At 42.1% G+C, this 12,503-nt stretch overlaps 1 pseudogene; it reads right to left on the minus strand.

The window, feature by feature from the left end:
- Positions 1-28: 28 nt before the first annotated feature.
- Positions 29-12,503, minus strand: part of LOC142368740 (uncharacterized) — a 30,031-nt pseudogene continuing 17,556 nt past the window's right edge.

Genomic DNA, 12,503 nt, shown 5'->3' on the forward strand with positions numbered 1-12,503 from the left:
CGTAAAAATTGTTGTTGATTTATGCCAATCATTTCTCTGCAGTGTGACTACGTTGGTGTCTCTTTAGATTAGATGAATGAGTGAAAGCTGCCCCACACTGACCACAGATGAAAGGTTTCTCTCCAGTGTGAATACGTTGGTGTTTCTTTAGATCAGATAATTGAGTGAAAGCTGTCCCACACTGACCACAGCTGTGTGGCTTCTCTCCTGTGTGGATACGTTGGTGTGTCTTTAGATGAGATGAATGAGTGAAAGCTGCCCCACACTGACCACAGCTGAAAGGCTTCTCTCCTGTGTGAATACGTTGGTGTGTCTTTAGAACAGATAATTGAGTGAAAGCTGCCCCACACTGACCACAGCTGTATGGCTTCTCTCCAGAGTGAATACGTTGGTGTCTCTTTAGACTACCTAATTCAGTGAAAGCTGCCCCACACTGACCACAGATATAAGGCTTCTCTCCTGTGTGAATACGTTGGTGCGTCTTTAGACTAGATAATGCAGTGAAAGCTGCCCCACACTGACCACAGCTGAAAGGTTTCTCTCCTGTGTGAATACGTTGGTGCGTCTTTAGACTAGATAATGCAGTGAAAGCTGCCCCACACTGACCACAGCTGAAAGGTTTCTCTCCTGTGTGAATACGTTGGTGCATCTTTAGATTAGATAATGCAGTGAAAGCTGCCCCACACTGACCACAGCTGTATGGCTTCTCTCCTGTGTGAATACGTTGGTGTGTCTTTAGATTAGATAATGCAGTGAAAGCTGCCCCACACTGACCACAGCTGTATGGCTTCTCTCCAGTATGAAGCCTCTGATGATACCTCAGATTTGATCGTTTGATAACTTTCCCACAGTCCTTACAGCAGTGCCATCTGGATCCCTCTTGGGCTCCATGTTTCTGCAATGACAGAGAGGAAGAAGACTTAGATCCTTTTGAAGTTCACACAAAAGATTTCTCTAAGCTAACCTACGCTAACCAACATATTCTAACTGGACCTGGACAGACCGAGCCACACAGGTCTCAATATCTCAGATCAAACGTGAACGCTGAGGGTGCGTCTATAAGTGCCCTCAGCTATCAGCACTGTGCTCTGATGTGTTCTGCACACGTTCAGCTTTTTAAGCAGTAAACTCTTACTTTTTGCTCTTTTACTAATTCTTTTTGTCATGATGAAACTCTGAAAAGGAACTTGAGCTACAATATTTCTAAATGATGGAAGGAACCAGAGCCTTGTCCAAGTTGTTCACTTAAACACCATGTAGAGGTTGGGCTGAAAAAGGTTGATGACCGCTGGTTTAAAGGAATAAAAGCAACAGTGGTGGTAATACATGACATTCTTTATACTAACCCTCTGTTCCAGCTTACAACTTATAGGTCTGCAGCCATTCAACTCAACAGCCATCAAGGAAACACAGTCCGTTTTAACTCAACCTTTGTTTCTCTTTGTTAAAACAACTCTACAAACCTGTCATCTAACCATTAAAGACCCAGAATATTACCACCACCAGGTTCAATTCATGTAACCCAGAGACTTTAAACACATATAATGAAGATTAGCTCCTGAACCTCTCAAATCTGCAGACTGAGAGCCAGAAAACGTCCCACCACAACAATCTGCCCACTGATTTTCTTCCAGCAGATCATTCAGCCTGCAGCACATGTTGAGTCTAAGCACATCTGGATCTACAGCTCAGAGAGAGGAGATGAAACCAGGAAACACTTTGCTGTTTTTAACTAGGAAAAACACAAACTGAGCAAATGAAACATTTATTAACCCCTTAACGTTTTTATGTCCCGCCGGCGGGACGTTGCACACTTCAGCGCAAATCCGGAGATTTCCTCAGCCCGCCTTAATATGTACCTACATATGTTATATACCGTTGGAAAGCTAAGGGTCTTGTGATTCCAATGGTGTATCCAGGATACAATCAGAAGTGTGGACACAGTAAACACTTATGTAAAACCAGTCGCAAAAACATAAAAGTATCAAAGTCACCTATAAAGCCTCACAGTATTCTAAGAAAAGATACAATTTCAATAAAAACAGTCCTGTCACGTTGGCAAGGGTCCAATTAATGTACTCCAGTAAAATAGTTAGTCTACAACAAGTATTTCACCCACAAAGACACAAAGTCTGCGGCGGCTAACTTTCAGAATTTCGTCAGAAGCATATTTTTCCGCACATTCTTGATCATAACTTGAGTTAGCATGCATGTATTAGCCCCAACGTCATACCGAAACAGCTCTGGTCTTTTAGCTTTTGAATGACATCTTACTTGTTCCAATAGATGACTGTTTACCCTGTCTGCTGGGGCACAATAGTCAATTACTCACTGATGCGTCAAAAGTATCTGCAATACTTGTTTTGTGTGCGGCTCGAACCAGTTTACTTTGGAGTGGTGCATTGAATAGCAAATGACATTCTGAAAAAAACAGCATGACGCGCAATGGGTGGGATTTCTCCCATAAACAGCCACAGGTGTGCACAAACATTTCCTGTGCAAGTAGTCGCTGATTTCAGGAGTTGCAAATTACGCATCGCATTGCGTAATTCGAAATTCTGCAGTTATTCGTCTTCTTGTGTCTACAAAATGGCTAAACGGACTTGGAAAACTAAATACACTATGGAGGAAGCCTTGGAGGTTTGTCTACGGCGGGACAGTGATGCTTCTGACGAGTGTGTGTCAGAGGAAGACAGTGATGTGTCGTTCATTGACTCTGAAGAAGAAGAAGCATTTTCTGACGACGGAAACGTTACACTTGACATGTAAGTATCATTTACATTTTATTGTTATTTTATTTAATATTATTGTACTCATAGATAGACAGTTAGATACTTAATTGTTACCGAAGGAAATTGTGACTCAGTGTTATCACTCAGCAGTATTCTCATCAGTAAAGCAAACATCCAAAAAGAGCCCAAGATCATGATTGAAGGGTTCAGGAATGGCAGCCTTTTTTCACAAGGCTCTCCAAATAGCACAGCTTTGGCACAGCTTTGGCACACCTGGTCCTATCCTTGGAAAAAACTGTACAAAATACTAATTTTTTGTTGTATTACAGTCACATTTGAAGTGGGAATGGGTAAGACTTCAGGCTGTAGTCCCATTGTGTTTTTCAGTCCGCAGCCCTATGCTAAAGTCACTTTTAAGACACATATTTGGGAAGAAAAATTTGGCAGGCATAAAAATCCATCTCTGTCACTGTATTCAAGCTCATATAACTCTGTGACAATAGCACTTCTGACTGTTGTAGGTGAAAATTCAGAGTGTGTTCTTTCAAAAGAGACCTCAACCAGCCCTCTACTCCAAGTGGTTCATGTACAGCTTTCAATTTACTTTGGGTATGCATTTTTTAGGAGTTGCAGTCAAAAATTGCCCACCTGTTAAGGGGTTAAGTGACTCTAATATTGATATACTTGGAATATGTGAAAGTTGGTTGACATATTCATCATCATCTACAGCAGCTACCAGCATTCAAGGATATAATATATTTAGAAAGGCTAGAGAAGCAGGGCGAGGTGGGGGAGTATTAATCTATGTCAGAGAGAAGTTTCAACATGAACTAATAAGGTGGCCTAAAGACATTAACGCTGAGGGTATTGCAGGGCTCCAGAGTAACTTTTTACACTGGTGCGCCTAACTTTTTTTCTTAGGTGCACCAGCACAAAAATTAGGTGCACCCAAATTTTCAACCGCATTGCATTTAACACTGCAGTTTTACAGGTTCACTTTATTTATTTTTTTTTAAAATCGCTGTCCATATCTGTCTATTAACTAGCAATCTGGTCAAAATAAAGTTCTTTATTTGAAGCACAATTCTACAAACTTACTGAACTTAACTTACTAACTACTTACTGAAAAAGTGTTGGTGCTTAAAGTGCTTCTCTGGCCTGAAATTTAAACTTAAAACGTCTCAAGATAAATGAAATAAAAAGAAAATCTAAATTAAAATTGCAAGTGTTTTAAGGGCTTTAAACTGAACATCTCATGGCTCAGTGTCTTATGGACTATCCTCCATTGCAGTCACATGCCCCTCGGATGACCAACTCCTGTAGTTGGGTTAAATCAGTATATTCACCGGTCTTCCTCTCCTCAAGATACGGCCGTACACACTGACGCATTCCTGAACGATCAGGTGCTTTCAGCTGCTGCCTGCCGCTGAAAGGCAGCGGGGAGAGGGGACACTGAGCAGATGCGTTGTGCTTTTTCAGCGTTTCAATTCGAAATGTATTAGAACCAGTCACAAATGCACTATTGCCACACTTTCCAGTACACACAGTGCATTATATTATCGGCTTTACTGCATCTTAGCCAGGGAAACTGCTCAAGGCACTCTCTTACAAATGTATACACTTTACCCCTTTTAATTTCAGTTGGTTCTGGCTCAGAGTCGATCGTATGTTGCTCATTATCTGATGCTAGCTCTGGATGCTAGCTCATTATCTGATGCTAGCTCTGGATGCTAGCCCAATATCTGATGCTAGCTCCGGACCAGGGCCTGACATAACGTGGGAGGTTGATGGCTCCGTGTCAGAGCATTGGTTGTGATTATTTTCGGACGAATCAGGCCTTAACTTAACCAAAAAGTTGTCAATCGTTCTTTTCATCTTATCACCTGCGGCTACATCCACTGTTTATCTGACGAGCTGAGGTTCATCACCTCTCTGTCTGACTAGCAAGCTCGTGTTCAAACATACACACGTACAGGGGCCAATCAGAAGGGGGTCCCGCCCTTCACCATCTCTGATTGGTTTAGACCACAATATGGGTCTAACGTGTGTCTGTTGTTGAACCACAGGGAGACTTTCAGTCGCGTAGACTTTTTTTTTTTTTTTTCCCCTCGAACGGGTGGTTGCACCGGTGCACCCTGAGATTTTTTTTAGGCGCACCATTGAGAAAATAGGTCGCATGTGCGACCAAATTGGTCGCACTCTGGAGCCCTGTATTGGTCTAAATGCATCACTCTGCTCTGCAATGTCTTTTACTGTGATTTGTGTGGATCCACCTCAGCAAAGGATGTGTTTTATGATCATCTTCAGACAATCTTAAATCACTGCAACTCGAAGAAGGAAATCATCCTACTCGCTGATTTTAATATCAACTGGGACATCAAGTCAGGAAAAAAAATAAACAGCTGATGGATGAGTACAATTTGAGACAAATTATAAAAGGAGCGACAAGAATAACTAATATGTCAAATACAACAATTGATCTAATATTTAGAAAATAATCCTGAAAGAATTTCTAAGACTTTTAATCTATTATCTGGCCTGTCAGATCACAATTTTATCTTGGGCTCATGGAAAATTAAGAGGAAGCATTTAATGGCATCCACCAGAGGTCACCAGTTCTACTTCATACCCAAAAGCCAGCAACTATTCCTGAATGAGGAAATCCAAAATCTAGAAGGTCTAATATTCTGGAAAATAACAACATTGAGGCTAGCTAATATAACTTTATTAAAAAAGTCAATGATATTATAACGATTCACAAAAAAAAAAAAAGGTAAATCCAAGCAACATAGAAATAATCTGCCCTGGTTGAACAATGAAATTATAAAATGAATGAAAAATAGAGATAAAGTCTTAAGGATGACCCGTAAGGTGAAAACAGATTCTATATTGAGGCCATAAATGGGGCAAATGGTGATTAAAAGCTAATATGGAACAATCTAAATGAGTTATCTCCCCATATTAGTGATCTACAGCTCCAGGTAAATGATGAGCTAACTGACAATCTGGAGATTACTGTGAGTTATCAATAGATTTTTCATTGGCTCAGTTGGGGAACTTGGACTAAAGCTACTTTGATAGCTATCAGCTGTTTTTGGATGTCTGTCTCATCTTTAAGGTTTCCAAAGGATTAGCCCCTCCACTATTACAGGATTTCATAAAGACATAATCCTCTAAAGTAAACCCCAGAGCACTTGAGGAGACTGATGTGCAATGATGCAGGACTAAGTTTGGCCAAATGGTGGAGTCCATCAGAGGAACAGTGCTGGAACACTCTGCCAACTCGTGTTAGAAACTGGGACAATTCCACCACCTTTAAAAAGAGCCTTAAACAGTGGTTGAAAACAGCCAGAGCTGCTCTCATGGGTCACCTCTCCGTCTTTTCCCTTTTGTGTACGGACTCTTAACTTTGATGTGAATCTTTCTAAAAATGTTCTGTTTGTTTGTTCTTTAGTTTTTTGTCATGGTGTATTGTCTGTATGTTTTTATGATACCTGCCTGAGGACAACGGATGAAATTTAGCAACTGTGCTAACTCCGGCATATTTACATGGATGCTTTGCTGATATGTTGATTAATGTGCAGAGTCCTAACCAAATAAATAAGAAATAAAATAAAAACCTCCTCCACACTGACCTGTGGCCCGGTGGACCCACAGGATGAGTCGGCTCTGTTACTGGTGGAGGGGTTCAGCTCCTGCTTCAGCTCCTGGTTCTGCTCCTGGTTCTGCTCCTGGCTCAGCTCCTGCTTCTGCTTCTGCTCCTGCTTCAGCTCCTGCTTCAGCTCCAGGTTCAGCTCCAGGTTCTGCTGCTCCATTCTGGTCTGCACAGTTTTTGACCATCCAGTCACATTCCATTAAACTCATTACTTCAGATTGTCTCCGTTTCTAAACCTGTTCTCATTTTCAGAACCTTTTTATCATGTGCTCAGTCCTTGTTGGTTCGTGGATAACAGAAAATATTGGATATGTAAAGGAAAGTGAATAATGAAGCTTTCATGAGACACTTCTGAAGAGGACAGTCAGACTGTCTTTTAATGGGCTTCTGAGTGTAAATCTGAGAAATCACACACTGATACTGAGGAGAACTGGATTTCTACTGCTCCTGTGATACTTTCCTGGATCACCCACAAGTCTTTATAATAATGCTATGACTCCTCTTCACACAACTTAAACTCTTAATGTCATTAAAGTATTTATATTGAGCATAATTAAGTCCCATTTTAAGATCTAATCATGAAATATGGCATATTGTGTACGTTAAACACATCAAATCACATGTTTTGGCTGCACACTTCTATCAAGTGTTAGCATTAGCATGCCGGGCTAACTGTGAATAGCAGCCAGGTTATCTGAACTTTTTACTCTCTGCTGCATGTTCTGACTGCCCGTGTCCAGGAGCAGGAATCAAACCAATGACACAGAGCACTTTGAAGACATTTCTGCTTACGTCTGACCGCTAAATTCATTATTTTCTGGACTCACCTGCATGCAGCTTTCTGTTGCTATGTTATCACGTGTTCAGAGTCGGGTGCAGCAAATGGCGCTGATCACGTGATTGATGACGTCCAAAGCGCAGAACGCATTGTTTGGTTGAATCGGCTCGGCTTCCGTCGCTTGCTGATTACATCACACTATATGGCTGTCGACTTGAATGGGAGTACATTGTTATTGGCTGTAGTAGCCATAGTAACCGTAACTAGAAGAGTTTTTTTCTTTCGGTCTTTCGGTGATCGGCAGCATCATTTTGGCCTTGGTTCACTCTGAAGAGAAGCTTCATTTTCAGTTTTGTGTGCTGAGCAGCAATAACCTCTTTGACTATATGCGTGTGGACTCCTGCACATAAATGTACATAAAACTAGTAAAAATTGTTCTGTTGGATATGCGTGTAAAAACATACACTACATATATATATATGTGTATACATACATATATATATATATATATATATATATATATATATATATATATATATATATATTTATATATACATATAGTCTAGGTAAATAAGACAAATACACAAACTGAAAAATTTGCTGAAATAAATGGCATCCATTTATCTTTCTGTCTGTCTGTTGTGAAAGTCGAATGCAACGAAGTTTGTCTGAGCCAACTTTTTTGAATTTTTTTTTTTTATTAAAGATTTTTAACAAAATGTACAGAAACATGTGGCATGTATACACAAAGGTAAATCGGGGTGTACATGTGCAAGGCACACATAAGGTTATAAGATGAAAGAAAAAACGAGCCAATCACAACTGTCCGACGTATAGCCAATCACAATGTACTCCCATTCCAGCGTTCAGCCATATTCTGTGACGTGTTCAGCAGACGACGGACCCCGAGCCGATCTGGTACCTCCACCGGTTCAGTCTCTCAGAAGGTACATGTTCCAGATTCAGGGTAGAAAGAGGCATCAGGCAGGGTTGCAGCATTTCACCTCTTTTATTTATTATAGCCACTGAACTACTAGCTATTACTGTTTTAAATTCAAACATTGAAGGTTTAGACATAAACAACCACAAATTGATTATAAGTCACCTTGCTGATGATACAACTATCTTTCTAAGAAATAAGGATCAAATTCCATTAGCCTTAGAAACAATACATTTTTTTGATTTTTTTCTCAGGCCTCAGGTTTGCACCTGAATCTGGACAAATGTGAACTTATGAGTATCCATAACTGTTCTGAATCTTCATTGTATGATGTGCCTGTCAAAAAGGAGACTAGATATCTAGGGATTTGGATAACTAAATGTGAAGACGTTAGTGAAAAAAAGAATATGCAAAATAGCCAATTATTAAAAAAACTTTAAATAATTGGCTACAAACAGACTTAACGCTATTCGGCAGAACCATGTTAACCAAGGTTGAATCATTATCCAGATTAATTTATCCAGCATACTCCCTCGCCATCCCACCTAGAATTATAAAAGAAATCAATAGAATAAACTTTAATTCCACATGGAAAAATAAGCATCACTGCATCAAAAATGGAGATTTCATAAAGGATTATAAGGATGGTTGTTTAAATATATCTAAGGGAGCAAGAAGTCTCCAACAACCATCTCACGGCTCTAAACAACAGAGCTGCTGTCCTGTTGGCTCTCAGTGTAAACCGTGATGCCATCATTCACAACACGAATAGAATCCGTAACGTGATGGAGGGCTTTGAGTTCTCCCAGGAACCTGAGAGCTTTGTTGTCGGGGGTTACCTTCCTGGTAGGTTCTCCCCTGGCACCTTGTCTCAGGGGTGGGGTCAGACTTGGATTGACACAAAGACCTTGATGGAGCAGCACCAGATTGTGAAAGCTCACCTCCCAGGAAAGGGAAACTGGGACACACCCGAGGGGTCAGGCCTAGAGAAAGGAGCTCACCTCCCAGGAAAGGGAAACTGGGACACACCTGTGGGGTCAGGCCTAGAGAAGGAGCTCACCTCCCAGGAAAAGGAAACTGGGACACATCCGAGGGGTCAGGCCTAGAGAAGGAGCTCACCTCCCAGGAAAGGGAAACTGGGACACACCCGAGGGGTCAGGCCAAGAGAAGGAGCTCACCTCCCAGGAAAGGGAAACTGAGACACACCCGAGGGATCAGGCCTAGAGAAGGAGCTCACCTCCCAGGAAAGGGAAACTGGGACACACCTGTGGGGTCAGGCCTAGAGAAGGAGCTCACCTCCCAGGAAAGGGAAACTGGGACACACCTTTGGGGTCTGGCCTAGAGAAGGAGCTCACCTCCCAGGAAAGGGAAACTGGGACACACCCGAGGGGTCAGGCCTAGAGAAGGAGCTCACCTCCCAGGAAAGGGAAACTGGGACACACCTGTGGGGTCAGGCCTAGAGAAGGAGCTCACCTCCCAGGAAAGGGAAACTGGGACACACCCGAGGGGTCAGGCCTAGAGAAGGAGCTCACCTCCCAGGAAAGGGAAACTGAGACGCATCAGAGGGGTCAGGCCTAGAGAAGGAGCTCACCTCCTAGGAAAGGGAAACTGGGACACACCCGAGGGGTCAGGCCTAGAGAAGGAGCTCACCTTAGAGATAGGAGGAGGAGCTCCTGGGAGGTGGCCCCGGAGCAGAACCAGTCCAGTTACTGTCCTCTTGTTCATTTACAGGAATCTCAATTAATCCATCTTTATGAAAATGTGCACGCTTTCCACCTTAAAGCTTTTCACTCTTTGCTTTGGCCTCTAAAACCTGGAGACATTTAAACTCTTTGAGCAGCTCTCACAGGACTTGAACATATGATCTCCGAGTCCCAAAGCAGTTTATTGACCCTCTGAGCGATGCCTCTGCTGCTTTGTGCTGCTTTCTTGGCACTTTTTACTGAGACTGATGACCACAGACACTATCTTTTAGTCTTCCAACATGTTTCCTGTGAAGCAGCTTTGCTCATCAACTGTCTCTGGTTTCTTCAGCTGCTTGGTGTTCTGTCTCATGCTCTGTCTCTGTATCTCAATAAAGTCTCCGACTTGTTGGTTTCAAACTTTGAAGACTGAGAAACATTGAGTGGAACCTGGAAAAGGCTTGAACTCAGTCCCTATGAAAAGAAAATGAAAAGAGAAAGTTTAGGATTCAACCTTTCAGTGTGTAGTTGATCCATGAAGTTGTCTTATCCACCAGTGACCTCACATTTCCCCTGATGATCGAGGGAAGAAATTCTTTAAACTTCCTCCTCCTTTTCCTCCATGTTGTTCCTGCTGTGCATCCTAGATGTCTCCTCTTCAACTCATCCAGATTTGGGGTATTTTTCCAGCCATTTCTTGGGCTTTTGTGAAGCTCAGTTAGCTGCACCAACAGGTGAACAACTTTTCCGTTGCTACGGTTACACATCATAACAGATGTCAAAAACTACCAGAGTGACCAGCAGAGGTCCTTCCAGCAGCATCCACACCAGCTCAGAAACATGTTTCAGAAGTCTCTGTTTTCACAGAGAAAATCTGAAGAAGATGCAAAGAATTCTGGAATAATGGTGTTGACCTGGTTCGGTTCCACCTGAACCCAAAACATTTCATCCGGAGCCAAAAGCTTCCATCCAATTTGTATCATCAATCTACATTTATAAATAACTAAAGCTGACATATGAGTTTATTATTTTATTTTTTTAACAAGAATTATATTACGGTGGAATTCTGCAGTTAAAGACAGAGGAAAACCTCCATTTAACCAGGAGTTACAGCAGATTAAATCTATAAATTAGTGTATATATAAATATATGTGGTGAAAAACACTAACTTCATGGTGGCACTGGAGGAAACTCAGGTATTCTGCAGAAGCACAGGAGTTCATCCCCTTCAGATCATGAATATCTGACGTTGATTCCTGCTTTTAAAAGAATCAATGAGAAATCCCCACCTATGAGACGACACTGCCACCAGGAGGTCAGATTGGAACATTACACTATTGTTTGGATCCAGCACTGCGAGTGTGTGTGTGTGTGTGTGTGTGTGTGTATGTGTGTGTAAGTGGGCTAGTGTGTGAGTCTGTGCGTGTGTGTGTGTGCAAGGGCACGAGTGTGTCTGTATGTGTGTGTGTTTGTGTGTGTAAGTGGGCCAGTGTGTGTGTCTGTAGTATGCATGCGTGTGTGCGCGTGTGTGTGTGAGTGTGTGTGCCGTACTACATTTTCCGGGGGTCGTCTCCTTTGGATGCGATGAGGTCATCCAGCTTCTTTACTTCTGCCATTTTTTCTTTATGGCTCCGCCTGAATGCATTGGACTTTGCAATCAGCTCAGCCGTCTTGCTTCCTTGTACCAACTGTGCCCATTCTGACAAGCGGTCAGCGTCATGGATTAGGTTATCAGCAACTTCTTGCACTGTACGTTTGGTTTTCTTGAGTTGCTCCAGGTCGCCTTCAGCAGCCTTTCTTTTAAGCGTCTGGGCCTCAGATTCCTTTTTCTGCCGTTGTGTCTCCAGATAGTTTCGGTAGCGGCCTCTTGCAGATGATACGGAGTTGAGAAGCTCTTGGGTGAGGGGGACTTTTGAAACCCCTCCGTGGCTTGACACAAAGTTGCAGACAATTCTGTGTGCTACGAGAGTGTCCTCTTGGATGTTGCATATCTCAACCTCTTTATTGATAAAGAATCCTCTCTCGACAGTTGCCTGTCCATGAGACAAGACCAGAAGCTTTTGCATGAATTCCCGAAGCTCTCTCAACACAGCTCTCAGTAGCAGAGAGCTGTCAATCAAACTAAAAAAACAACTTTGGGCCCGCCTCTCACACGGTTCCCAGCATAAGACAGTAAACATTCACAAAATTCAATCAAGAAAATATACACATTACACTTGCTGTGAGATTACACAACCTACATATATGTACATGGAATATAAATAGATCTAGGCCCTATATTTTCTTACAAAACCATGGAAAATTAAAAACAGTCACAAAAAAGGCACATAATCTATTTCCTCATTCAAGCCTGGAAATTCCATTGTTTTTAGTTTCCAAATCCAAAAGGTTTCCCTTTGTAGTAATAACTTGAGTCCCTTCATTTGTGTCTGACACAATTCTGGACACGAGTACATGCGAGCTGGATTCAGACACCTCATCTGTCTCACTGTTGTGTCCTTTAAAGGACTCTTTTCCTGAATCTTCTTCACTATTCTGACAAGACCCTCCATGCAGTCCTTTTTGAACTGAAGGACTGACAGCTCTCCTGTGGTCCTGCTCTGCTTCTGAAGTTCCTATGAATATACAAGGACTAGCTGTAGAAAAGTGCAACAATTCTCCCTTTTCTTTCCAGCTCAGTAACAGAGAACAATTTTCAGATGTTATGTAAATGTGG

The sequence above is a fragment of the Odontesthes bonariensis genome, chromosome 19 (genome assembly GCF_027942865.1).
Source record: "Odontesthes bonariensis isolate fOdoBon6 chromosome 19, fOdoBon6.hap1, whole genome shotgun sequence".
NCBI lineage: Eukaryota > Metazoa > Chordata > Actinopteri > Atheriniformes > Atherinopsidae > Odontesthes > Odontesthes bonariensis.